This window comes from Staurois parvus, unplaced genomic scaffold, assembly GCF_062004578.1.
Source record: "Staurois parvus isolate SC_StPar_1 unplaced genomic scaffold, SC_StPar_1.0 ptg000717l, whole genome shotgun sequence".
NCBI classification, from domain to species: Eukaryota; Metazoa; Chordata; class Amphibia; order Anura; family Ranidae; genus Staurois; species Staurois parvus.
Window position 1 is genome coordinate 3,201,589 of NW_028318513.1, and position 27,407 is coordinate 3,228,995.

General features: G+C 41.8%; 1 long non-coding RNA gene and 1 pseudogene across 2 annotated transcripts in view; one reads left to right on the forward strand and one right to left on the reverse strand.

Moving 5' to 3' along the window:
- LOC149445594 (protein AATF-like) overlaps window positions 1–19,500 on the forward strand; it is a 117,533-nt pseudogene extending 98,033 nt beyond the window's left edge. The window contains exons 5-8 of the transcript XR_016306384.1: window positions 12,317–12,431; window positions 15,611–15,818; window positions 16,657–16,824; window positions 19,351–19,500. The product of XR_016306384.1 is annotated as a protein AATF-like (transcript). The remainder of the gene's footprint in view (window positions 1–12,316; window positions 12,432–15,610; window positions 15,819–16,656; window positions 16,825–19,350) is intronic.
- Window positions 16,557–25,971, reverse strand: LOC149445595 (uncharacterized). Its single transcript, XR_016306387.1, has 2 exons — window positions 25,857–25,971; window positions 16,557–17,098 (listed from the first exon to the last, which is right to left on the reverse strand). It is a non-coding gene; the product is annotated as an uncharacterized LOC149445595 (long non-coding RNA).
- Window positions 25,972–27,407: the final 1,436 nt, after the last annotated feature.

Consider the following 27,407-nt stretch of genomic DNA (forward strand, 5'->3'; position numbering starts at 1 on the left):
AGTTCTATGCCACTCATACTAAACCTTCCAACCCCCTGTAGATTTAATATGGGGAAAAAACAGAATGACTTGGCAAGCTAAGTTTAAATCACCGAATGGACTTCCATATTCTCATTCAGTCCAACAAGTGCCAAGCCGACAAGTCTATAAATCCAATAAGTCTCTCTGCTACAGGTTTCTGATGTTTCCTGCGAATGCCTGAGTCACCAGTGACTGCTTCTATCCAAGTAATCTGAGCCCTGTTAGATCTTCATGCTCTTCTTAAAAAAGATGGGCCATTAGTATTTTGCAGTTCCCTTCAGGATACTCCTTTTATGAACCTAACTCTCAAGGGCAATGAAGTGCGGCCTACATACAACAGGCCACATGGACAGATGAGATTATATATAAGGAATTGGGTTCCACAGTTGATGAACTTTCTGATAGTGTTGCTCTTACTGTCTGTTCCTGTCACCCCCTTCTTGCAATGCCACATATATTTTGTAGCTGCCTTTTTGGTCAAATTGTCTGTATTCTAATAAATGGTACTGTTGGTAATGCATTAGGCTTTTGCACCCTTCTTATTTGCCTGTTCTTAAACTGAAACTACACTCTGTTTTGCTAGTAATGGCAGATCAAACTGACACTCACCACTGCATCCACGGTATCACCATCTTTCTATACAGTCTTCAGGGATCCCACATTATTTACCTCTACCTATTTGGCTGCTAATTCTGACGCAACTCCTACACGCATCATCATTGATACCTGGCTTCATTCCCTGCATCCAACCAGTGCCAGGCATAAGCCAGCATTTACAAAATTGCTGGGTGAGAGGTGAAAGGGTTTATTTATGTCTTTATGCATGCAAAGTATCTTCAGTTAAAAACCTTTATCTCCTTAGTTCAGTTTTTGAAAAGCGTCCTAAACGTCTTCTCTAAGGGCTTAATAATGGTTTCCATCTTGTGGCAAGCCCTCTACAAGGGGAGAGTACACTTTTTGCACCAGAAAAGAGGGCAAAAGCTCCTGCATATGAGAGTTTCTTTCATCCAAGTCAGTTTTGCCATAAAACCTGGACCTCCAAAACTGGCAACCCCAGAAACAAGTCCTCCCAACAATGGGGAGCCCCTAGTTGTTAGATTTAGGAGATGTTCATTGGCCTTTTAGGCCATCTGGGCTCAGCATATCTCAGATGCTTAGATCCAGAATATTGTATCCAGTGGCTTCAAACTGGAGTTTCGGTCTATGCCTCTACTTCCCTTCATGCTGTCAAATGTGCCAACTTCCCTGTAAAGGCCCACACTGCTCTCTGACAACGCCTTTCTCAAGGGGTCATAGTTCTTGTCCTAGCAGAGGAAAGGTACCAGGGTTTCTACTCAAACCTGGTTGCCGTCCCCAAGGCGAAAGGAGTCATTCACCCCATTCTGGATGTAAAGATTCCTTCAGACAGTGCAGACCCTGCAGAGAATCATAAGGATCCTAACTCCCTAGAAATGAACACTGAATTCAGGTCATCCCTTGGTGTATCTAGCCCTAATCTTGCATGCTGCTCTGTCAAGGGTTTTCTTTCCCCTGGATAAGCTCTCTCATTGTTCTCACGGTTTGACCCTATGGTCCAGGAGCCATCTAACCATTCGCTTTTGCTTAAGGGTTCTGGGGCTAATTATAGTCTTTTTCAAGGCAGTACTTGGTGACCAGTGTTGCTCTGGGTTGTTACAACTTACATTCAGGCAGCATGGGACAAGCAATCTTCATCTCTAAATCAAACCATACACCTGACCAGCAAAACCGCATTACCCCTGGTATAGTGATTTCCTTTCCAATGGTGGAATTGGGAATATCTTTTCTCCTGATGACCTGGAAGGTGATCACGACAGATGCCAGTTTGTCAGGCTGAAGGGGCACTCTAGATGCCCTCTTAGTTCAGGAGACTTGGTCATCAGAGGAAGCTAGGCTTTCAGTCAATATCCTTGATCTCAGGGCAATTTAGTTTTCCTTTCAACTATGTACAAGGTTACCAGATCAGAAGTCAGATAAACAATGCCATGGCAGTGGCATTCATAAAACATTGGTGTGGCACCAGAAGTTGCAAATCTCAAAGAGATGTGGACATAATTCTGGTTTGGGCAGATTTCCACATTCTGGCCCTGACCACGGTGCACATGCCAGCTGTGGAATATAGGCAGGTGTTCTTCCTTAACCATCAACATCTGGATGCTCTCTTCACTCAGAGGTTTCAAGCTCTCTGTCGTAGGTGGGGGGACACCAGGTGAGGACCTCCTGTTGTCCAGGTTCAACAGAAACCTGGTCTGGTTCATCGCCAGCATCTGATCTACATCTTTCCCCTTCTAAAGCACCTTCCTTGCTTGCTCCACAGGATCATAATAGAAGGCATTCTGGAGATCTTCTTTGCACCAAACTGGCCCGGAAGCACATGTAATTCAGACATACTTGGATTCCTTGTACACACTGTGTGGGCCCTCCTAGATTACCAAGACCTATGGTCATGGGAGCCAGCCCATAATTCTGCTTCACAGTTGCTGGCTTTAACAGCCTGGCTATCCTGGCAGGTTTTAAGGTACAGGGGGCTATCAAATTCAGGCATTCTTATACTCATCAGAGTCAGGAAATTTATCTTCTCGCAAAGTCTACCATTGTACCTGGAAGGTGTACTTTGTGTGGTGCAATTATAGGTAATTCCATCCCTGGAGGTACTATATGGGGTGCATCCTGTTTTTTCTCCAATTCAGTCTAGATCAGCATTTGGCCTTGAGTACCATCAAGGCTCAAATCTTTGCCCTAACTAATTCTCACTTCTTCGTGAAAACCTATGTGCTGGGTGTCACTCACATTTCTCTCCCTGTAAACTCTTCAGTGACACCAGGGTGCTCTCAGCCTGGTTCTCTTGATTCTTTAGAAACTGCCCTGTGAACCTCTTGGGGGTATTCCCTTGTCTATACTCACAAGGTTGCCTTCCTCTTTGCTGTCACCTGTGTGAGGCAAGTCTTTAGTTGGTGGCCTTATCTTGTAAAGAGCCCTTCCTAATGTTGCAGAAGGCTAAGGTTTTCTTGAGGCCTAAGGCCTCCTTTCTTTCCAAGGTGGTTTCCTCCTTCCATCTTAACAGGACATTGCTCTTCCCTCTCTATGTCCTTATCCAAAACATTCCAGGAATATTTCCCTATACTGTCTGGATGTGGTGCAGGCTGTGAAAGTCTACCTCTCAGCTACATACTCTCTTGGACAATCAAATTCCTGAGGGTCCTCATTTGGGACACCCTGCCTCTGTTCAGCACCAGGCTTATTTTTCCCAGATTTGCAAGGCTTCCAGCTAATCTTCCACGCTTGTCAGATTTTACCAGGTGGGCATTGGGCCTTATCTGATGCTAGTTTTATTTATGAGGTTCTTCATGCTGCTTTCTGATTTCTGTTGACCCTTTCTCTTGGCCTGTCATAATTAACGTTTGTTTGCTATGTTGCCCACCCCTGAGTTGGACTGCTTTTGGGCTTTTCATGGTTCAAGACTATGATCCTATGTCCTGTAATATCTGATTACGCAAATAGCTTTTTTGTCTTACTTGTAAAATCTCTTTCTTGTGAGTGAATTACAGGACACAGGTCCCTCCCCTGTGTCTCTTCTTATCCACTTCTGTTATTGCTTGATAAAAAAGGAGACTTAAGCCAGCCATACATTTATAAAGCTGGTTCTGTATTGACCGACCAAATTTCGACTCATGTATGGGCAGACTAGTTGTGCATAAGTCGATATATTGATCGACTTGTGTACAACCAGCCTGTTGCGTTTTTCAGAAACGATCAGTGCCACCGGCTATAGCCGGCAACACTAATTGTATTCTGCCAGCAGGGAAGGCTCTCCTGTGGCAGAGTACAGTAATTGAGTGGGAGTGATTCTTCCATCCACATCGAATGTGTAGTTAATTTTTTTTCTTTCTATCCCACTGGTTGAACAAAAAAAATTAATCAAGTACAGCGTGCCTTAGTGGGAAAGGTTATACAGGGCTGTATTTACAGCTTTGCTATGCCATTGTAAAATCTTCTGAAGGCAGCTGCATAACCCATGGTCTAAGACTTTGATCCACTGTCCTGTAAGGTACTCCAAGAAAAGAGGTAGAAAATATCTGTTTTGTTTCCAATTTGCCAAAAATTTATTTGGCTCATTACATGAAGTGAGGGTAGAGGGTATTGATAGTGCACCTTTTCCCTGGTATGTAGGAAACTGCATTTACACTGTTTTGACCTAGAAAGGAAGTTTTTAACTGTTTTTAAAGTATTACTAAACCCACAATAGTAAAATCAGTCTGTATATGCAGTACAGCATGCTTGTTATACTCACGGGGTTAATCCTCTGCACTGTGTAAACATGCTGTTTGATCCTTTCTCCTCTGATCCTTCCCTTCTTCCAGTGTTCCCCCTCTTATCTCCTGATAAGATGTATTGTGTGGAGTCACTCTGCACATGCTCAGTTTGGTGTGTATTGCTAGAGAGGTTTTTTTTTTTTTTTTGTGAGAGTGCATGTGATCAATACAGGGCCAATCGGCACTGTCCAGACAGAGGTCAGGGGTTCTACATCCTCCTAGAGCAGACAGAAACCTCCTTCTACAAGATTTTAACCAGTGCTCGGCTAGACATTGATAGATGTCACAACACTGCTCTAACTGCTTATGAGAAAAGGTATTTAGCAGTTTATATTTACTAAAATAATTGCACTTTCCTGTTCTGTGTACTGTGGGAGACCAGATATAGTGAATGCAGGGTCCTGGGTTTAGTAACTCTTTAACATTTATGCAACTGTGTTACATTTTTTACATTATTTTTTTGTTATAACAATGTAAAGATTGCACTTACACGTACCCATTTTGTGTTTTTATTTATTTATTTTTCCTTATTTGTATTAGCAGTGAATTTAGTTGCTTGTGTAAGGCTTTCTATTTAATGGAGGTTTATACCTTGCATATTGTGTTTCTTCACAAAGATTGCTGTCAAAAATTTAGGGATCTGGAATTGATGAATTATAGTTTAGATGCCCTTCGCTTCATGCATGATTGAAGTCCTGTGTTAGCATATGAGCAGGAGCAGTGATTAGTCTCTATCCAGTGTTACATCTCCTTATATGAGCTTTTCTTCAGTTAGCATATTTTAAATAGATACAAAGTTAGCTAACTTGCTGCATTTGCACCAGTCACTATGGCTGTTAAGTTAACTTATGCCGCAACAGCTCAAAATGCTCTTTATAATAAACAGGTTCTATATAACATTTTCTTGGTTTAGCTTCTTCTCGTTCTACAGTTAAGGCCTTTGGTAAAAAAAAAATGGTACAAATGACTGCAGCCTAAAATGTTTTGTGCAAGTTAAAAATTTAAAGCATGTATCTGATTGGTCTCTCTCTTTCCTTTGGACCAGCTATTGTATGAGAGACAGCAGCCATACCTGCTTCTGCCTTTTTCCTGAATTTTGTCAGCAGAATATACAGAAATCTCAGAATATCTACTTAAAGTATATGTGAACCTTTACCTTGTAAAAACAACCCTTTCAATCTTAAATAGAAATGCAAGGCAAAACATTTGTGATTTGGGAGTGTCATCTGGAAGCAAGGAAGAAGCCGTTTTAACCCCACATAGTAGTAACCCCCAGCACTGCTGAACCATAACTCAGTAGTAACCCCCAGCTCTGCTGATCCTCTGGATTGCTGATCCTCTTCTCTCTCTGGTTCTTGCTCACCTCCCACTATTGCGTTCCCATGTTGCCATCTGCTAGTTTCTCCGCTCAAGTTTGGACCCTGTTCACCTTCCTGCTGCTCCACACTGCACACCAGATGTGACGTCTGCACCAGACAATCCCAGATTATATACACGTGAACCGGAAGTAACTGCTAAGGACATCTTTCCTGTTTGGCATTCAAATTGCCCTAAAAGTCCAGTGCCACACTTTGAAGGAAGTGTAACAAACCTTTAAACAAAACTGAAGACAAAACTTTTTTTTATTTTGGATATTGTAAGGAAGCGTTATAACCCCTAGCATTTTTTTTTTTTTGACACCTGTGTCCTATTAAGGGGATGTGCCATAGCCACAACTGGAATTGAGAAAAAGTAGTCACCAGGATCACCAGAACTTGTGCCCCTGTGGAAGAAACCCTCTCTATTCCTTTCCTCGTGACCACTCAATATTTGGATTTTTTTCATTTTTTGGTGATAACGATAACAGGACAAATAAAGTGGGGCCATACATTGCACAGGCATGTTCTGCTGACCCATAATAAATGATTTGCATCATTGTCTGGACTGCATTGTGTAGACAGGAAGTGGCCTCAAAGATACCACATTAAATCAGTAGCAGTGAAATGCAAAAATTAAATGAAAAAAGATTGGTAAAATATCTTAGATATTTTAGAGGATGTTGTTAGTTTGAACCCATCTTTGACTGCCAGTCTCTACTTTTATTGTTATGACTTTTGCCTATCTATATATACCTAAAACTAATAGACTGATAAAATAACAGTGGCTTTAGAAAAGTAAATGTCATTCAGTTAAAGCCCATCTCTGGATAACAACCACCCCCCCCCCATCGTTCCCTACAAAGCCCTCTTTTTAGTACCCATCTCTGTCACGTGTCTGTTGCTTGTGGCTTTTCTTCTTGTGCAGCTTGTGATTCAGTGCTGTGGTTGCTCTACTTTGTGATGTACCCATGCTTTGGAGTGTTCAGGATATGCGAGGACACCACCAATCAAGAGCCAAATGCCCACATCACCAAGCAGAGACGTGATTGCCCCAAGGACTCCCACTCTGAGCAAGGAAGAGAGAAGACTTGGGATCTGGCATGTCATATGATCGTAGATTTAGACATGTATTTGGGGCCTTTAGATTAGGAATTTTTTGAATTGGTGCAGTGATTAGCTAGAGGGGAGGGTGGGGTTTAGCCCCACCCTCCTGGCCAGAGTACAGTTTTAAAACGTATTCAGCATTATGGTTGCCATCAAAGGACCAGTTGTATCTGTAAGACTCTATAAATATATCTGCTTTTTATCATATTAAATAATTGCCTCTTCATTTGATTATAACTGGTTTTAGTAATAACTTAAGACTTAAACTGTGAAGGGCAGGTGCAGACCAGCACTGAGCCCACTCACACTTTATTGGAGGCTGTTCAGACAGAACATCGTTCTGCCATGGTGTCCTATCTGACTAGTCTCCAGTAAAGTTTCCTGTGGATGATACCAGTGATGTGCAACCTTCTTTTTCAGCTGGCATAGAATTGTATTATTCTCATAATAATTATAAGCAGATGTCCAGAGCACCCCATCCCCCTTTGCATCAGATATAAAGAGCCCCCCCCCCACCATCAGAAGTTGAGAATCCCCCACCCTCCCTTACATCAAATTGCACCCCCTTACCTTGTGCTGCTGTCAGGAAAAAGCTGTCGGCAGAAAGTGCAGGGTCTGGAGGAGGACTGGAGGAGGACTGGAGTCAGCCACTGAAGTCTGCGGAATGCTGAGACCAGGGGAGGTGGAGACGAGAGGGTACTTGCGGTTGTACAGAGAGGTGCAGGATCTGCAGGAGGAGTTTTATCCTGCTTGTCTACTGTCGACTGCTGAGATGGGAGCAGGGAGGCAGAGACAAGCTTCTCCGTGGCTCCATGGAGAAGCGCAAGGCCTGCCGGAGGAGTTCTGTTGTTCTCTGTTGCCGACTGCTGAGACAGGGTGAGGGCGGAGACGAGGGAGGTGCCACAGCTGGAGGAGAGGTGCGAGGGCCACATGAAATGGCCTGGCAGGCTGGATACGGCCCACAGGCCTTGTGCTTGACACATGTGATCTAAAGACTTGGATAACCTGGCAGTGTCAAAATGGCTACCCTAACCTGTTTGGGACTACTTTATTTTTAAACAAGACTGCTAAAGAGTGGTCATGTGTCAAATTTTATAGTTTGCCACCATGTTGTAATTAGTGTAATGAACAGCAATGAAGGCAAGATTTCCCACTAGCTATGTAGGTTAAAGCAGTAGTAAACCGCATGTAAAAATAAATCCCCTGCAAGGTAATGTTATAATGTGCTAGTATGCATCGCATGCTAGCACAATATGAAGGACTTACCTTAAAACGAAGCCCTGTAGCGGCACGCTATCACCGCTACAGAGGCTTCCAGGTTCGCGGGCTCTAGCTCTGGCTGTCTGACTGGCCAAGCCGCGATGACATCACTCCCGTGCAGTCGTGCGGGAGACCCCGGCCACGGCACAGTACTCTGAAGGAATGGCACGGGTATGCTGTTCCTTCAGAGCGCATGCGCCAGCCCTCAAAAAGAGTGAATATCTCCTAAACAGTGCATGTTTAGGAGATATTCATTTTACCTACAGTTAAGCTTCATTATAAGCTTACCTGTTGGTGAAAGTTAAAATAAAGAGTTTACTACCACTTGAAATTGAAGCCAAAACCTGGTCTCAATGAGGAGCCTAACTATGCTGTACTACAATCTGACTTTCTGCTCAATTCATTCCAGCTGATGTGCACTGCTCACTACTAAGAGTCTGCAAGCATCCAACTCCGTTATCTCCATTCTGTAGAGAAAAATTGTTACATTGATTTCTGCACTCATTGGATAAGCTACATGTTGGCAGCCAAGATTTTAAACTGTGCATTGCAGGATCATGTTGACTTAGTTGCAGCTTTCTCCTGCTGTGTAGGTTTTCCTGGTTCCATATTAATAGCGGGTGAGTTTCTGTCCTGCTGCATCATAACTGAGTTTTGCACAGCTAGCTAAACCTTTATTGTGCAGTAAGTTCATTTACAACTGCAAATGCCTTCCAAGTAGTAATGTGAGCTTATCTTAATCATATATAAGAAGATTTTTCCTTTTTATGGGAAATGAACCTGTGACCAATAATTACAGAGGGTAAATCAGCCTCGGCAATGTACCTAATGATAAACCTGGCCTTATTTATAATGCAAAAAGTGGTTTAATGCAACTGTGATTTTTATTTTTGCTTGCGTTAGCTAAAATGCCCTTTATTCTAAATACTACTTACAAGCCATTTCTTTTACTAAATAAAGTAAAAATATTTTATGTACCGAGACTGGAAAAGCTTCTAGGGTTCTCTAGCTGATGGACCCATCTGTAATTTGGAGCAGTATGCCTAAACTTTCATTTGGTGGCATTCCTTTTCTTGTTTTTAATAACCGTGAAGAACAAATTGCTTGCTGGCCATTTTTTTATATGTGTGCAATATTTTTACCAAAAATCAGCATTTTTACCAAAAAACTACTTGTCTTACCATATCTGGTGTCTTTGTGGAAATACCAGGTTCCATTCCTGTACATCATCTAACCTCTTACTGCTCTGTGACATAGTTTTCTCCCCTAGTTCAACTTTATTCAATTAATCTTTACTGTCTTGGCTATTCTACAGCTGTGCCTCCCCAACATTTATGTATTTTAAGGAATTTAAGGGTCTAAATGTTAAAAGCTTATTGTTATTCTGAGTTTATAATCTCTGTCGTGCTTTAATAATTTTTCCTTATGCCTGGGTAAGCCGCAAGTTGCACAATAATCACTCTCACAGCTTTGTAATCAATGCCCACAGTAATAGGATTCCTCTGGCCACTGGCAATTAATAAATTTGTGTCTTTAAAAAAAAAAAACACACTAGCAAGTCTGATCTGAAATACGACTGACTGGCTTTCCTCATTTGCATATTTATTGCAGTGGAAAAATTCTTGCCGAATGATTGATGTCAGCCCTGCCTCTTGAATTCCAAGCAGCACATTATTATGAAATGAAAAATGCCGGCCCTAGAGTTGATTAAAGTTGAAGACAGTGGAATCTGTGTTTTTTAAGATTATGGGAGAATTAAAGGCATATTTTAATGGATGTTGACAAGAAGTGAGCCAACAAAAGCAAAGCAAAGGATTTGCTTGAAAAGATTTAATCAGATGTGTTTCTTGGGGGATTAATTGCTGGGTATGACTGGTGCAATTGGTAGTCATCGTGGATTTAAATTATTATTGTTCTTGAGCTTACAGAAATGGAGGCTGGAAAAAAAGTAAAATATACACATATTCCACTGGTAATTTGTACAAGGTGTACATTTCCACATGAGTTTTTTTGTCTATTTTGTGTTTAGAATAATCACATTTTTTTTATCTAACATTTTATATTGTAGACATTTTACAGTTTTTGATCAATCTCTGCAATTTGGTGTATTAAGATTTTTGGGGTACGGTGGTACTACAGTAGCCCTGATTCATTACACTGCAGGAACACTTGAGGCATTTTTGAATTTTCTAAAGTTATGCTGAGTGGCCTCAGTCAATATTATTATGTATTGTTTACCTTGCCTTATGTGCAAGTCAACGCACCTTTAAGTATACCTAAACTTTAAATATGGCAACTTACTCATCCTTAAATGTAGTGGTGGCTGCATTAGATTTTTTTTTTTTTTTTTATCTGGTGATCATGCCAGTAACACTTTTCCTGTTATAGGGTGACAACCCTCTCTCAACATACTATGGTTATGGAGGATCAGCTTGCTAACATTTGGTCAGGACCATAGAACCTCCTTTCCTGTTCTTCATTAAATGGGGGGGGGGGAGTGCTTTTTTGTAATCCACAGAGATAGTGTATATATTGTAACTGATGAGAGTGAAGCACAAGGATCCATCTGTTCATAAGATGACTGGATGAACAGGTTTTTTGGATATACCAAACAGCAAAAAGTTATCAATGGTATATTCAACAGACCAAATGGAGCAAATAAGAAAAAAAATATTTTTTATTTATTGTTTTTATGTGCACTTAAATTGATGGTTCAGGGCCATTGTTGGATAGTCTTTGTCTTCACTCCTCTCTTCATTTGAGAAGAAAGGTTTAAAAAGTTTCCTTGAACAGGTTTATAATACCATCCTCTGCCATTTTATGACCACACATAATTGCCCATAGCTAAAGAGCTACAGTACTTAAGAAGCCACGGAACCTGTGGGGAAGGAACTATAAAAAACAAAAACAATTCTGTGGTTTTGGAATTATAAATGTGGATTTAACTTTAAATAGTGCAGGCAATAAAAACCTAAAGCCCAACTCAGGGGAATAGAAAAATGATCCTTGTAGTGGGGCTGTGCCTGCAATGCAAGTAGTTATCGCTTGTTTTGGTCTAAGAGAACAAAAGAAAAAAGATTTACTTACCGCATCAGGTTAGTAAAATGATTTCTCCTCTGCCCTAGACAAAATCAGCTACTAACTCTTGCAGTGTGGGCGCAGCCCCACTGCAAGGGACCATTTTTTTAGTTGCCTGGAGTTGGACTTTTACATGTATTTTGAACTGTTCAATAGATTGCAGAAGAAAGACATGACTGAGCCAGTTTGTAAGTATATTACAAGTCTGTGCCCCCAAAAAGTCAGAGTGCAAATGACTAGCCACAGGTATTGCTTGTGGTCTCTCTGAAGTTAATCTTTTACCATGACTGACTTATCATGCCTTGTTCTGCACTGTGCCTCTGTGGAGATGGTTATCTTAGTAGAGACAGGGCTTTGCTTCCTCACATCAGAGTCTTGAGTAAGGAGAACAGCGACAAGCACAATAGTAATATCACAAGTTCTTACTCCAAATCTGGTGGGACTAGCAGTCAGTGACAGCCATGCCATATATACTGTATACTGCTATGAGGCTGTATAGATGCAGGAATTTTTAGAAACGCGTACCGTGAAACTATTTTTTCAGAGGAATTGAAAACAAAGCATTACTAAGTTTTCCCTTTTTACTTATCAATTCTTCACTTTTTAACTTCAGGTCCATGTTAACACTTTATAAATGCACACCTACTTGCCCTCTAGTAGTGAAAGACCTGTGTATGAAATGCATGCTCAGTAAACGTATTAAACCAAAAACAAGTATGTAAAATCATGAACTCCTGCAAAAAGGCATTTTGTTATTATACCTTTTTTATAGGACACATTTTATTTATTTTTTCATGTTATGTGGCATGGAAAAACCATCTTACAACTGCACCTTAAAGTTACAATCGTAAATAAATCATGAAGCCAAATTATCTTAAAATAAAATAATTAATATTAGGGGGTGAAGGTTATTAAGAGGTTTGGGATAGGAAGGTATTTTAATGATTTTATAAGAGAAGAAAGAATTTATGGGAAGGGAATCGATTGTAAAAACAAAAAAAGGGAAGAAAGTTGATGGCAGGGCTTGTATAATGATGGTGCATTTACAGCACAGTAGGTGGTCTGTATAGATGTTTGGATAATGTAAATGTATATGTTATGTTTCTGAGTTTGTAATCCACAGTATTTCATCATTATTATCATATTATCAAATTATTTTTGAAGGTTATAAGGCACTGAAGGAGTTGATGAGATCTTTGGTCCAGTTGCAAGATGAGCTGCTTTTCCAGTTTCCAGAAACCCACTACCTAATAGATGGAAAGAAGCGCAATACAGACAGGTAAAGAACTTTTGCACAAATATTTCTCCTCTTTGTAATGCAGTATGCAGGCCGGGGTGTCTTCAGTGCAGTGCTCAGGGAAGTCTTCTTTCTTACTATAATTTAGAAGGGGCTTGTGTCCCTTTTTTTGTTTTTTTTATTTTTTTTCACATGCAAAGTATCAGTGGGGACTAAGGCTGGCCATACATTATACAATTATCTGGAGATTTTTGGTTTAGATTTACCAAAAACCATAAATTAGGAGGACAAACCTAAACAACACTTTCAGTTGTATCCAATTAGACAGGCCCTTGCACTACACAGTTGAAGGTAAATCTAAAGGAAATTGGGCAGAAAATTGGAAGATAATTGTATAATGTATGACCAGCCTTACTCAGTGGCTACCAAAAAGCCAAGTCTGCAGCACTCTGCCTTACTGTGAATCTGACTGTGTGTGACAAATTAGCCATTGTGGCCCATAATTGAGGAACAAAACATTTTTCTATTTAATATAGTGTAGCATTCTTTAAACGGAGTGTAGAAAAAAATGTTCACGATTGCAGACCTTGTTTTCTGAAAGCCTGTGTCTTACAAGTAATCAGTTCTCTCACTGAGATCTGGGGAGGACATGCAGCAAGGAGGCGACATACCACAGCAACACATAGGTTGGTAATGACTTTTGCTGGTGACCACAGTCCTCAGGCATAGTTATAGTTAGTCTGGTTGAAAGAAGACACAAGTCCATCTATTTCAACCCACAGGAAAAAAAAAGTCCAGAGGAAGGCAAAAAACAACAGTAAAGCATGGTCCAATTTGCTCCAATGGGGAAGGTGGGGGGGGGGGGGGTCTTTCCTGATCCTTCAAGAGGCAATCGGATATTTGCTGTATCAACTTTACCTATAAATATCAGCATCCAGTTATATTTAGTGAATTTTAGGAAATAACCCAGCCATTTTTTAAACAATCTACTGAGCTAGCCAGAAACAGTTCTTGAGGAAGTCTATTCCACATTTTCACAGCTTTTACTGTGAAGAAGCCTTTCTAGTTTTGGAGATTAAATCTCTTTTCCTCCAGAAGTAAAGAGTGCCCCCTTGTCCTCTGTAATGACCTTAAAGTGAACAACTCTACGCCAAGTTCACCTTTTATCAGTTTGGTTGCTGTTCTCTGCACTGACTCCAGTTCCTTGGTATCCCTTTTTGTAAACTGGTTTCTAAAACTGAACTGCATATTCCAGATGAGGTGTTGCTTATGATTTGTACAGGGGCAAAATGATGTCTCTCTGCAGTCCATACCTCTTTTAAAAGCATGGAGTTTTTTTCCCTAGAGTACTTGCGAGACAACTTAATTGTCTGCGAGGTAATGAAACTAAAAATCATCTTCATTTCCAAATGGCATCTGACAACCATCAATGTGGACTAGATGCTTAGCATAAATGCGTATTAAAAGACATACCAATCACACCAGGCACTAGAAAAAAAATGCATTTTTATAGGGCTTTATGCTCACTGGGTGTTTGGCTTGCATAAAGTAAAAGAACTTGCATTTTTGGGTGCCCAGGAAGTACAGGTGCAGCATTCAGCTAACTACCAGTAGCCTGTCAATGACAGACTGAAATACTCTGTGACTGATGTGGGGCACAAATCCCTGAATTCACGCAGCCCTAAGCATTGGTTGATCAAAACATTGTCTAACTATGTACAACCCCTGCATATTTCAGCTTGTCATTAATTTAAATGGGCTGCTAGAAGCAAGCTGTACATAGCACCTGTGCCTCCAGAGCTCACAAAAATGCTAGTTTTTTAGGCTAGAAATAAATGAAACATGCAGCGCTAGTAGAAACTATAGGTACATAAGAAAAAAACATCAAACATCAGACTCCTAAAAACTCAATCCTCTAAATCGAGGAATGAATAGCTAAATGCCGTATAGGTAATGATAGAATAAAATGACGCTCAATGGAGCAACGAATAGTGACAAGTGCAAACGTCCAAAGTCAGCGTAATAAGTGGTGGTAACGGCAACATGCAAGGCAAACTATTGATAAATAGTGACAATCTGTGACCGTGTTCCTTATAAGGTGATGAGTGTAGATTGCACTAACCAGAAAGCGCAATTTAATGCGCATTTGAGTAATTTATAACCAACTCCTGGTCATCCACATCTGGGAACTGGAACACAGTGGGGATTATCTGGCCAGCGTCAGCTAGGCAGGTAGCACACCATCAGGGTCTCCAGGTACCAGGGAAAGTGCTCTTCTCACCAGCAGGGGGAGCCAGTCTCACCATTAATGTAGAAGCCACCAGGTCATCGGGGTATCCCTTTGACAACGTGCACGGGCACGAAATGCGTTAGGGAGGTGCCCTTACCCTGTGACTTCACACCGCAATGCCCACGTGGGCACCTTAGGGATGAATTAGAGCGGAGACTGCGAGCCAGGCCTTGTCATCCGACATCAGTGCCTGACCTCACAAATGCGCTTCTGAAAAAATGGTCAAACATCCCATAGACACACTCCTAAACCTTGTGGACAGCCTTCCCAGAAGAGTTGAAGCTGTTATAGCTGCAAAGGGTGGGCCAACTCAATATTGAACCACACGGACTAAGGATGCCATTAAAGTTCATGTAAAGGCAGGCAATATAGTGTAATATGTATTGTAGCCTTCCAGTCCTGTAGTGGCTACCTTAGTTTTTTTTCAGGCTATGGACATTTTCAGCAAATACAGAAATACAATCTTCTCTTTCTAATGTAAACTACTAATCCCATCATCCTCTATATATTGGAGATGAATAAAGACCGATATGTGTGAAGTCTGTCCTAAATGTAAGCCATGTATTTTTTGCCAAAATAAGGTGCCTATAGATATGGCAGTCTATAGATTAGACAAAAACGTCTACAAGCTATCCACAGACACTGTTTTTGGGATGATTGGTTAAAAAACCTTGTCTAATTTATTTTGTTTTCCCCCTGTTAAAACCAGTGCTAGAGAGAGCTGCACCACACATCCCTGCTAACCTTTGGTTTTAAACATGTAATATTAGAAAAATAAAATTTGCCTTAAACCAGTATATTTTAGTATATGTTCCCTCTAAGCACTTTTATTATAGTAAGACAGATCTTGTTTTTATGTGCACATTGTGAATACCTTGTATAAGTAAAACATTTTTTATTATAAATGCTTTCTAACATTGCTTTTATACAGCGATGAGGAAATCCCCAGCGATGATGATGAAGAAATGGAAAAAAGTGATTTGGAAACCCTAAAGAATAGAGGTGCTCCCAAAAGGAAGCTAAACATTAGTGAATATCCTGAGTTTATGGCAAAACGATTTGCAGACTTTAGATCCTACAGAAACACCACCTTACAGAAGTGGCATGACAAGACAAAACTTTCTGGTAAAATAAGCAAGGTGAGTGTCTTTGTAATTGCCCCTAAAGAGAACCAGAACTGTGGAAGCTGTGTCCAAGAAAGGCAAGCCTAAGACAAAGGACTAGTTATCAATATTCCTTGTAGGCCGCCTGCAGCTGATCTTTGTCCTAGTACTGCCTTACCGTGCCTTGTTCCACACTGTGTCTCTGTGTGGAGACGACCTTCTGGTAGAAGCAGTGTTTTGCTTCCTCCTGTGAGAGCTGGCTCCCTAATGATTGGTGGTCAGATAACTGATGGAGGAATAATCAAGCAGCAGATTAAGAGGTTCAGAAAGCACAGATCCACAGAATGAATAAAGCAAAAGCAGGAGGATGTTTGTCTGCAGGTCCGCGAGAATAGTTTGCTCTTTAGCAATCAGAACAATGAACATCCCAGTAGTAACATCACCAAATCACACTCCAAATCTTGTAAGGATAGCAGTCAAAGAGTCTTAGTTGATCTCATATTGCATATACAAAGCTATTCGGCTCACGGCACATGAAGCGCACTGCGTTATTTTATAAATTCAAGACACAGGTTACATTTTTCAGGGTACTACTTTGGCACAATTAATATTTCTATATATTCCCTATAACATAAAAGATCTTCACCTTTTTAGTTCTAGCCCATATTGATAATTATCTGGTGTTGATAGGTAGATCTTTAACAGATAATAAAAAAGTGCAAAGAAGAAATATGTAGATCCACAGCAGCCAGGTTGTCAACATGTATCTTCAGGTTTTGTTTTAATAATTTTTATTTTTTTTTTATGTACACTGCTTCATTAGAAATATCTCAGTACAATGTTCAAATTGCATCATTTGCTTATGTTTCTACAGGGACTCGGTGGCAGTTCAGATCGATCCATAACGCTGCAAATAGAGCAGATCATGATGGACAAAGAAAGATTACTGAGGCGCACACAGACCAAACGTTCACTTTATAGGATATTAGGAAAATCTGAGCCAGATTCCCCTTTGCCAGAGCATGTCCCTGATGAAGCAATGGTAATTGAATTAAAGTTATATTGACGAACTTGTATATTTTGCTGATTTTTTTTGTACTTCTTAAAAATGTATGTCGCCCTCTAAGAATACTGATGTATGAATCAGAAAACTTCATGTAACAAAATCTTATGAAACAAATCCCATCTTGACTGACCCACCAGTTTTCTTCTGAAGGGAAGCAGCAAGTAAACTTGGTTCCATACCTCTTCCAGTGTCTTGGTTCCATGTCTCTTCCAGTGTCTTGGTTCCATGTCTCTTCCAGTACGTTTGAGTGCTGTTGTACCAGAATAGGGAGACTTTTTATGGCAATGCCTAAATTCATAAATGCACATAAAAGTATCAGTTTTCAAAAACCTAACATGCAGTATTTCATTTATGTGCATAAATTGTTAAATATATCAATACAATTTGTTGTCTGTTGACTAAAGCCTATATTTAACCACTAGCCTACAGGGCACTTCTACCCCCTTCCTGCCCAGGCCAATTTCCAGCTTTCAGCGCTGTCACACTTTGAATGACAATTGCGCGGTCATGCAACATTGTACCCATATGAAATTTTTATCATTTTTTTGAGACAGAGCTTTCTTTGGGTGGTATTTAATCACCTCTGGGATTTTTATTTTTTCTTAAACCAAAAACCATTCAAAATCTTGGGAAAAAAATGTTTTTTCTTCGTTTTTGTTATACAATTTTGTAAATAAGTGATTTTTCTCCTTCACTGATGTGCGCTAATGAGGCTGCAGTGATGGGCACTGATAGGCTGCACTGATGGACAATGATCGGTGGCACTGATGGACAATGATGACGAGGCACTGGTAGGTTGCACTGATGGGCATTGACAGGCATCACTGATGGGCACTGAAAGGCAGCACTGATACATGACACTGATATATGGCACTGTTAGGCGGCACTGTTAGGCGGCACTGACTGGCACTGTTAGGTGGCACTGACTGGCACTGATAGGTGGCACTGATAGGCGACACTGACTGGCACTGATAGGCGGCACTGATTGGCAGCACTGATAGGTGGCACTGACTGGCACTGATGGGTGACATTGAAAGGCAGCTCAGATGGGCACTGATATGTGGCATTGATGTGCACTGGTATGCACTGATATGTGGCATTGATGTGGCACTGATGGGCACTGGCACGTGGCACTGATGAGCACTGACTGCTGGCACTGATGGGCACTGACAGGTGGCACTTCTGGGGCCACACTGATCATCAGGGCACACTGATCATCAGTGCCCTGATGATCAGTGTACATGTCCCCTCCGTGGAAAGCCGATTACCGGCTCTCCTCTCGAGCTGTCAGCGTGACAGCTCGAGAGGAGAGAAATGCCGATAACCGGCATTTCCATGTTTACATGTGATCAGCTGTGATTGGACACAGCTGATCACATGACCGAGCCGACCTCTTCGGCTCTTTCCGTGATCCGCTGTGTCCGAGGGACACAGCACACCCGCGATCGCCACACTGCGCACTCCCTGAGCCACGAATGCGTGGTGAGAATGGAAGGACGTCATATGACGTCCTATCAGAACGAGAGAACCACCTTGCACCCGTCATTGTACTATATGGCGGGCGGAAGGTGGTTAATTGATGTGCTGCTTTTTATTTGCTTATGCAGTATTTTGTATGTGGCAGTAAACTCATAATGGTCATCAAATGGTTTTTGCTAAAAATTAGAGGTTGCTACTGAGAAGTTCTTGATTACTGTTGGTGGATAGTGATCAAATGACACGTGCTAAAAAAAATTTTGTATTCTATAGTCTCAAGTAAATCATAATAGGGAATATCTTTGCTTACATTTTCTTAAATGCAAGTAAAATCATGATGCGATGAAAGACATGCAAAGTTAGTGGCCCTTGTCGACTGGAAAATAGTGGTGCACAGGGTATTATTTGGTAAGGTTTTTTTATTTACCCAATATGGCTGTTGTATGAAATATCTTCTACCACCAGGATCTAAAAATGGCAGTTCCTGTATTTGCCACATGTAATGGCAGTCCAGGTTTCTCTACCAGTAGGAAGTTTGTAGTAGACAGCCTTGCATCTTAGGCCTCGTTCACACAGGTGTACTTAAGTGTATTTCTGTGCAAAGGCTGTGGTTTTCTGCACAGGGATGCATAGATGTTTAGTGTATTCTTGTGTAGGTAGTCCCATTCATGTCAGCTGCTCCCAATTCGACAGCGACACAGATGTCCAATTGACATGAATGAGAGGGAACACCTGTGCATCCCTGTAAGGGCCATCAGGGCCTTTGCATTGAGCATACACATAAATACACCCGTGTGAACTAGGCCTTATATAGAAAAGGTTGAACGTGGCTTTAATCCCATCTTGGTACATTCATAAAATGTTCCTGTGTGCAAAAGAGGATGGCTTTTGGCTGCCATGGTGGAGTGCAGAAACCCCATGGAGCAGGTATAAATATAAGGCAATTAGATTTTGTCTGAATCACATTTATATCAATGAATTTTACCGTTAAAACTAAAATTTTATATTCTTGTTGATATTTTACAGAACATCCAGATTGAGGGAAAATCCAATGCTCAGGGTAAAGAACTTGATGAAGAAATTTTTGATGATGATGACTTCTACCACCAGGTAAATTTTAAAATTGAAGTTCCAAACGTTTTTAAAATGACTATACCTTGAAAAAAAATGTACTTAAAGTGGAACTATATTCCCCTCCTCTCCCAGCTGCCGACATCTTCAGGAGGCTGGCGTCTGGGTTTCAAACGTCGGCCACTGTCATTGGCTGTGTGAGGATGCCTGCCCCATTTGCCCATCTTTAATTCTGGCCTTGAGTTCCACTTTAAAACATAGTGGTTGGTGCATTGTAACTGGTAGTTAAGGCTAGGTATAGAAAAACAAATGATGGGAAGACATTTGACTGTCTGATCGTTCTGTGACCTGCCACTGTCATGTACACATTTTTTCCTGAAGTGTTTCATGCAATTCTTACCACTTTTTTTTCTGTGACTTGTGATGTCTAATATTGTTAAAGCTGAACTTTGGGAGCTTTACCTAACAAAGGTTTTTTTTTTTTCTGACCGTCCAGTCCAGAGATGTGCACAGCTATGCCACACAGTATGGCTTTTTTGTAGTAAACCAGGATAGCCAATGTAAGTAACACAAGTTTTATCCTTCCCCCTTGCCTGTGACTGGAGAGTGAAAGGAGATCCAGCAGACTGATGAGCTTAGTTCTGCCACTTCGCTATGTTCTCCTTATCAACATGTCCATTGTAAGTACATGAGCACTTCAGCATAACTAACTTGCTCCTTGTTCTGCTTCTTATCCTCTCAGACTGAGCTCTACAATGCAGGGGAGAAAGTAGCATGTAAAATTCAAGTACTTACATCACTATTACAAAAAAAAAAAAATATGGATATTTTAACGACTGCATAGCTGTATTATTTTTCCTTTTATATCTACCCAAAGTTCAGATTTAATCATTACACAGTAAATAAATTGCTGGGGGTAATCGAAAAAATGGAGGGGCGGGGAGCATAAGATGGTGAGTCTTGAAAAGTGTGGGGTTGCACCATACTTTTATTGATTTACAACACTTCCATCTTGTGTACAACATTGTTCTGGCTTTCATATTTTTATGTTATTTACTTTGGCTTTACCTGAGATCTTTTTAATTGCTGAAATAAAGAATGAAAGTTTGATGACAAAGCCATTGTGCTGATTTTTTAAAACTGAAGGAATGCAAACCACAAAATAGGAGTTGTTGGCAATAGCAACCAGTCAGATTTCACTTTTTTATTGTATTTAAAAAATGGTCGGTATTAGGGTGGCTCCTCTATCTATGGAGGAGCAGCGAGTCACCCTTTTGGACAGCAGAATTTTCGGGAGGGTAGGACTAGTAGATTTTAGATGGATTTTACATAAGTGGCTAACAAATGAAAGCCTGACTCTAGCTAACACTTTTAAAGCAGTTGCAGAAGTGTTTTTTTCCTTTTGAGATAAGGGTTTTAACTACCGTATTTGCCGGCGTATAGGACGACTTTTTAACCCATGAAAATCTTCTGAAAAGTCGGGGGTCGTCTTATACGCCGGTATACGGCGAGCCGGTGTCAGGGCGGCATTTTTTCGAGCGGCGGCGCAGTGGCGGAAGGGACACTAAGTACAGGGGCGGGCAGGGGGCTGCTGTACCTTACCTGGCTCCGGTGCCGGTCCCACGACGATCCGGTCCAGGAAGCGCGGCTGCTCCTTCTTTCAGTTCGGCCGCTCGGCTCCGCCTCCTCACCGGTGATTGGGCTCCAGCACTGGAAAGGCACACAGGCGACCAATCAGCCGAGCGGCCCCACGAAAATCGAGTGAGGGAGCGGCCAGTAAGTGTGCAGCAGCACCATGCTGTGACACTCTTGGCACTATTCCTCTCCCCCACTGACACCAACGATGGGGCACTGTTCCTCCCCCACTGACACCAACGATGGGGCACTGTTCCTCCCCCACTGACACCAACGATGGGGCACTGTTCCTCCCCCACTGACACCAACGATGGGGCACTGTTCCTCCCCCACTGACACCAACGATGGGGCACTGTTCCTCCCCCACTGACACCAACGATGGGGCACTGTTCCTCCCCCACTGACACCAACGATGGGGCACTGTTCCTCCCCCACTGACACCAACGATGGGGCACTGTTCCTCCCCCACTGACACCAACGATGGGGCACTGTTCCTCCCCCACTGACACCAACGATGGGGGCACTGTTCCTCCCCCACTGACACCAACGATGGGGCACTGTTCCTCCCCCACTGACACCAACGATGGGGCACTGTTCCTCCCCCACTGACACCAACGATGGGGCACTGTTCCTCCCCCACTGACACCAACGATGGGGCACTGTTCCTCCCCCACTGACACCAACGATGGGGCACTGTTCCTCCCCCACTGACACCAACGATGGGGCACTGTTCCTCCCCCACTGACACCAACGATGGGGCACTGTTCCTCCCCCACTGACACCAACGATGGGGCACTGTTCCTCCTCCCCACTGACACCAACGATGGGGCACTATTCCTCCTCCCCAATGACACCAACGATGGGGCACTATTCCTCCCCCACTCACACCAACGATGAGGCACTATTCCTCCCCCCACTGACACCAACGATGGGGCACTATTCCTCCTCCCCACTGACACCAACGATGGGGCACTATTCCTCCTCCCCACTGATACCAATGATGGGGCACTTTTCCCGCCACTGATACCAAATGGGGCACTATTCCTTCCACTGATACCAATGATGGGGCGCTATTCCTCCCACTGACATCAATGATGGGGCGCAATTCCTGCCACTGACACCAATGATGGAGCACTATTCCTCCCACTGACACTAATGATGGGACACTATTCCTCCCACTGACACCAATGATGGGGCACGATTCTTCCCACTGACACCAATGATGGGGCACTATTCCTCCCACTGACTAATGATGGGGCACTATTCCTCCCACTGACACTAATGATGGGACACTATTCCTCACACACTGACACTAATGATGGGGCACCATCATTGGTGTCAGTGGGAGGAATAGTGTCCCATCATTGGTATCAGTGGGAGGAATAGTGCCCCATCATTAGTCAGTGGGAGGAATAGTGCCCCATCATTAGTCAGTGGGAGGAATAGTGCCCCATCATTGGTGTCAGTGGGAGGAATAGTGCCCCATCGTTGGTGTCAGTGGGAGGAATAGTGCCCCATCGTTGGTGTCAGTGGGAGGAATAGTGCCCCATCGTTGGTGTCAGTGGATGAAATAGTGCCCCATCATTGGTGTCAGTGGGAGGAGTAGTGCCTCATCATTGGTATCAGTGGGAGGAATAGCGCCCCATCATTGGTGTTAGTGGGAGGAATAGCACCCCATCATTGGAATACCATACTGAAATAGCATACCATATTGAAATCAAATCTGATGTTTTTTCATTTTTATTTGGTGTGTGTTGGAAGAGGGGTAGTCTTATACGGCGAGTATAGCTCAAACCCTATATTTTAACAGGAAAACAGGGGGTCGTCTTATATGCCGGCAAATACGGTATATGGATAAAAGCTGACCATTGTAAGTGCCCTTGTCTGTGATAAATGGTTTGGCTCAACCCTCTAACTTCCACTTTTTCTGCATAGCCTGGTCTGTTAAAGTGGTAGTAAACCACCAGGAAAGAAAAAGAAAAATGGGCCCCTGGAGGTTTAGACTATAATGTACTATAGTATGCACCGCATACTAGTACATTATTATAGACTTACCTTTACATGGAGCCCTCCAGCGCACAGCTGTCATTGCTCCCTAGCACTGCCATCTTCACCCGGTCTTCCTTCCATGATCATGGGGTCCTGCCATATGAATGGACAGAGCTGCGATGATGTTGTGTGTGGGAGCCCTCGGCTGTGGTCCAGTATGGCTGTGCTGTTCCTTCAGAACGCATGTTGTGTGAATATCTCCTAAACAGTTTAGGAGATATTCACAGTACCTACAGGTAATTCTTCTTATAGGCTTACCTGTAGATACAACTTAAACAAAAGACTTTACTAGCACTTTAAAAGAAGTTCCAAAAAAATGCAGGAACGACAGGTAAACTAATTTACAGGAAGGAGCAAACAAAGATTGCTTTGTTAATGCTAGTGACAGACTTCACCATATATGTCATTTTTTATATTGCCTTTAGTATCACTTTAAGGCCTCATGCACACAGGATGTTTTTTTTTTAACTCTCTGAGAAGCCAGCAGTGTTTTTGCAGAGAAATACCTGCCATTTGCAAGTGTTTAGGTGCATTTGCAGGCATCAGGTGCTTGAGCGTTACATAATTTTATAGGCCAGAATAAGTCATTAAGAGCTAAGTGCACCTAGCATTATTACACATTTACAAGCGTTTTTTCTGCCCAAACTTTGCTGCTTATAGACGCACTGGCAGAGGGTTTTTTCCTCCCTCTAAACGCTGTTAAAAGTCTATGTGCATGGTCACATAGGCTAGCATGCAGGGGAATTTAGAGGCAGGAAAAAAATGCCAGACGCCCCTAGGGGCAGCTGCAAAAATGTCCTTTGTGCATGGGGCCTAAGGGCTTGGTACTGTAGGGGGAAGGGAAAGAACCTTTTGTAAGGTTGTGTTTCGATGGAGAGATTTTCCCTCCAATTTTTTGATTTCCACTTAAGAGTGAGTAGACACAGGCAAAATTGGACAAGCAAAACACAGGACACATAAAATCTTTTGTGAGTTCTTACCCTTTGCCGCGCTATTCAAAAAAAAAAAAAAAGATTTTATTGCTCACTTTATGTCCTGGTTATGCTTAGAAAATGTGGGTATATCTTCCCAACAGATGGTAGTAAAATTTTAAATGTTCTAACCTATAGATTAACCCTGCCAACCCAGTTAACCAAATGCCTAAAAAGAAAAAAAAAAAGGTGTGAATACCCTCAACTCTAAATTTGGAATTTAACAAAGGTAAATGATTAAAGTGGCCAAAGAGTGTGGTCACTATGTTATCTGTCTCTGAGCACAGAATGAATTAAAAAAAGAAAAATTTGTTAAAACTGGTTGTTAAATTGGTACTCTAAATGGTTAATGTTGGTAGTTCAGTTGAATTCAACATATGTATTTTAATTTGATTGGTACCGTTAGATTGTATATTTTGTATTAAAGGAGCTCAGACCTTCTGTAGGTTTTTACTGATTTCTATGCCACTTTTAAGGAGCTTTGCTTTCATTTATTTTTTACCCCCAGTTCACATATATGTGGCTGTGCGGGCCACGTTTTGCACGGGCACAAGAGCCCATTCGTTTGAATGGACTCCCGTGCCCGTGACACGCAGGGAAAAAGTCCGTGCACTTCTTTTGAAAACGCAGCTCGCACGGGAACCTCGGTTCCCAGTACGGTTGCATTTTCCAGTGCGGGCGGCGTGCCATTAGAACTAATGGCACCCGCTTGCTGGTCCGCATTTCTCTGTGCGAGTGTTGTGGCTACATGGATTTTCATGCGGATCCACAGCTGCACCACCCGCACAGATGTGAACCTAGGGTGAGTGATTCTGCACACTCCCTGTACTGGTGACCCTGTGAGGGCAAATCTCCCTAATTAGATAGGGTGGGGCAGAAATACTAACCCTTCCAAAACTTACAAAAACAAAAAAGTTTTTCATGACATCTAGCTTTACACCTAGATTATGTTTGATTTTTAACTCCATATTGCAAATCTGCATCTCAGAAAAGTACAAATTGTATTTCCCACATTGATACAGTTTTCAGAAAGCCTGAGAAAACAAATTTGCCTAGAGAGAGAAAAATATTTTGGAATGACTGTTTAAAACATACCCAAAATATACCCTTAGTACTTACTGTATAGAGTCATATTTTTTTATTTCTACAAATAAACATTCTTAAATACAAAATAAAATCTCACCACAGTGCAATTCACTGTGAAATACATATGCTGAATTCAGCTCAGCTACCAAATAGTCTTTTCTTTTTTTTTTTTAGAGCCATCAACTATTTTTATTTTTAATTCACCCTGCACAGATGAGTTCACAGACAGATAGCACCAAGTGACCACTCTCTTATGCTGCTTCATAATTTTGCCTCTGATAAATTCCAAATTCAGAGTTATGAGTAGTCACATCTTATCTTTTTTCCTGGTGACTGGTTAATTGGGGTGGCGGGGTTAATCTAAATTAAAACTTAAACTAATAGAGGTCAGTAAGGCAACAGAAACACCTGAGTAAAACAAATGAGGCTGCCAGCCGCAACTTTATCTTGGCTGGCTCCCAGGAGGCGATTGGCAGAGAATTAAAGTCGCTCTGGCGTTCTGTAAAGGTGAATAATGGGCGACACTTGTCAACACACAGCGTCTCCACAAATGTTCCAGATTGCAGGACTTCCGTGCCAACTGCTGCCATCCGTGCCGAGTGAATGAGAACAGGAGCAGTTGTCAACATCTGGCAGCACAGCAAGGAATGGGTGCAAGCCTGGGGAACCCTGCAGATTCTAAGTATGGTGCTTGGAGCTGTGGAGACTTTAATCACTTACCGCTCCTTGGCAGCAGGCAACAACAGCATATCCCAGCCTCGTTCATCACATGCAGACATCTGCTGAGCCGTAAGGCAGCTACGCATTAATTTCCCTTTCTTGCTTCCCATACCCCCTTGTCCTAACGTCCCCCCCTCCCTTACAAACACACACACATACACACACGCCACTACCACCACCACCATTTTCCCCTTTGACCAACTCCTCCCTCTGCTCCATTCCCCGACAACGGTGTTTCTTCCGAGAGATGATCTGTAAAGATTACCACTTCAATGTGTGCCAGTAATTGTAGGGAAGAGAGGGCCCCCTGACAGACACAGTATAGCACCTGTTCAGCTGACCGGGTTAATTTCTTCTGCTGAGTGGGATTAGGCAGAGATTCAACTTGAAGCCCATTCAACAAAAAGGATGAAGAAAATTGCTTTTTGTTTTCTGTCACATCTTACATTAAAACAGAGTCTCTTTCGTATATTTGCCTGGACACTAAGCTAGAAAAGAGATTTATACACACCTTAACCAAAAGCAGTGCATTTAGGTGTAGGAAGCTTTTTTTTTTTTTTTTTTTGGCTTGTGTGGGGGCTGTTTTTTCAGAATAGTCAGAAGATCATGTGTTTCAAGAGATGTTTGCTCTGTTACAGTCTGCTATTTAACAGAGATGTCACAGGTGTGATATACTGAATGCATATATTTTAAAGCTGTTTAGTGCCATTAAGTATATATGGTAAGACACTACTTTTTTAAAATAACAGTACAATTCAGACAAAGTACAGTTCACAGAGTCTTGTATAAGTAGAGATGCCTGTAATAGGCAAAGACACGCATTTCAGTAAGTAAGTGATACAAACTATGCAAACAAAAAATGAGAGCAAACATCAGCTCTGCTCAAGTTGTCAAGTATTACAGGTCATATGGTACAAAATTAGGTGATAACAAAGCAGCATACAAAGGTAAGACACTTTTATAGGAAACATTGCAGTCTAAGGATACATACAGTTCATTAAAAAAAAAATGTTTTCACACACAACATAGTTCATCCAAATTAAACAGCTTCTCAGGTGCTTTTTTATTTGTGCTTTGTAGTCAAGTGGAGCTCCGCATAGATTTCTAGTCTCTTCTGGCAATTCATGAGTTAAAAATCAGTTCACTTCAGTGTTCACACATCAGAGCTTAATGCTCAGCATGATTTACTCACACTTCCTAGTTAATTATTAGACATAGGGAGACATCATATATCACTCTCAAAAGAATATATCGAGTTTTGACGAGAGATATTTCTGTTTTGACTAATAAATTCAGAGCATAAAACAGGATGATGAATGAAGCTCTAGGTGGGGATAGGGTGGTGTTTTCCTCTTTAACACTATTTGTGCTGAAATCATGCAATCTACCTACATTCCAGACATATATTTAAAACACTATTTATTCCAGTTACGTAGTAAGTAAACATTTTTAAATGTATTTTTACATAGAATTAGCATGCATGCATGAAACTACCTTGGGTTCAGCTCTCTGTAACCCCCTAAATGGCAGCACTCAGCCTGGGAGATAGAG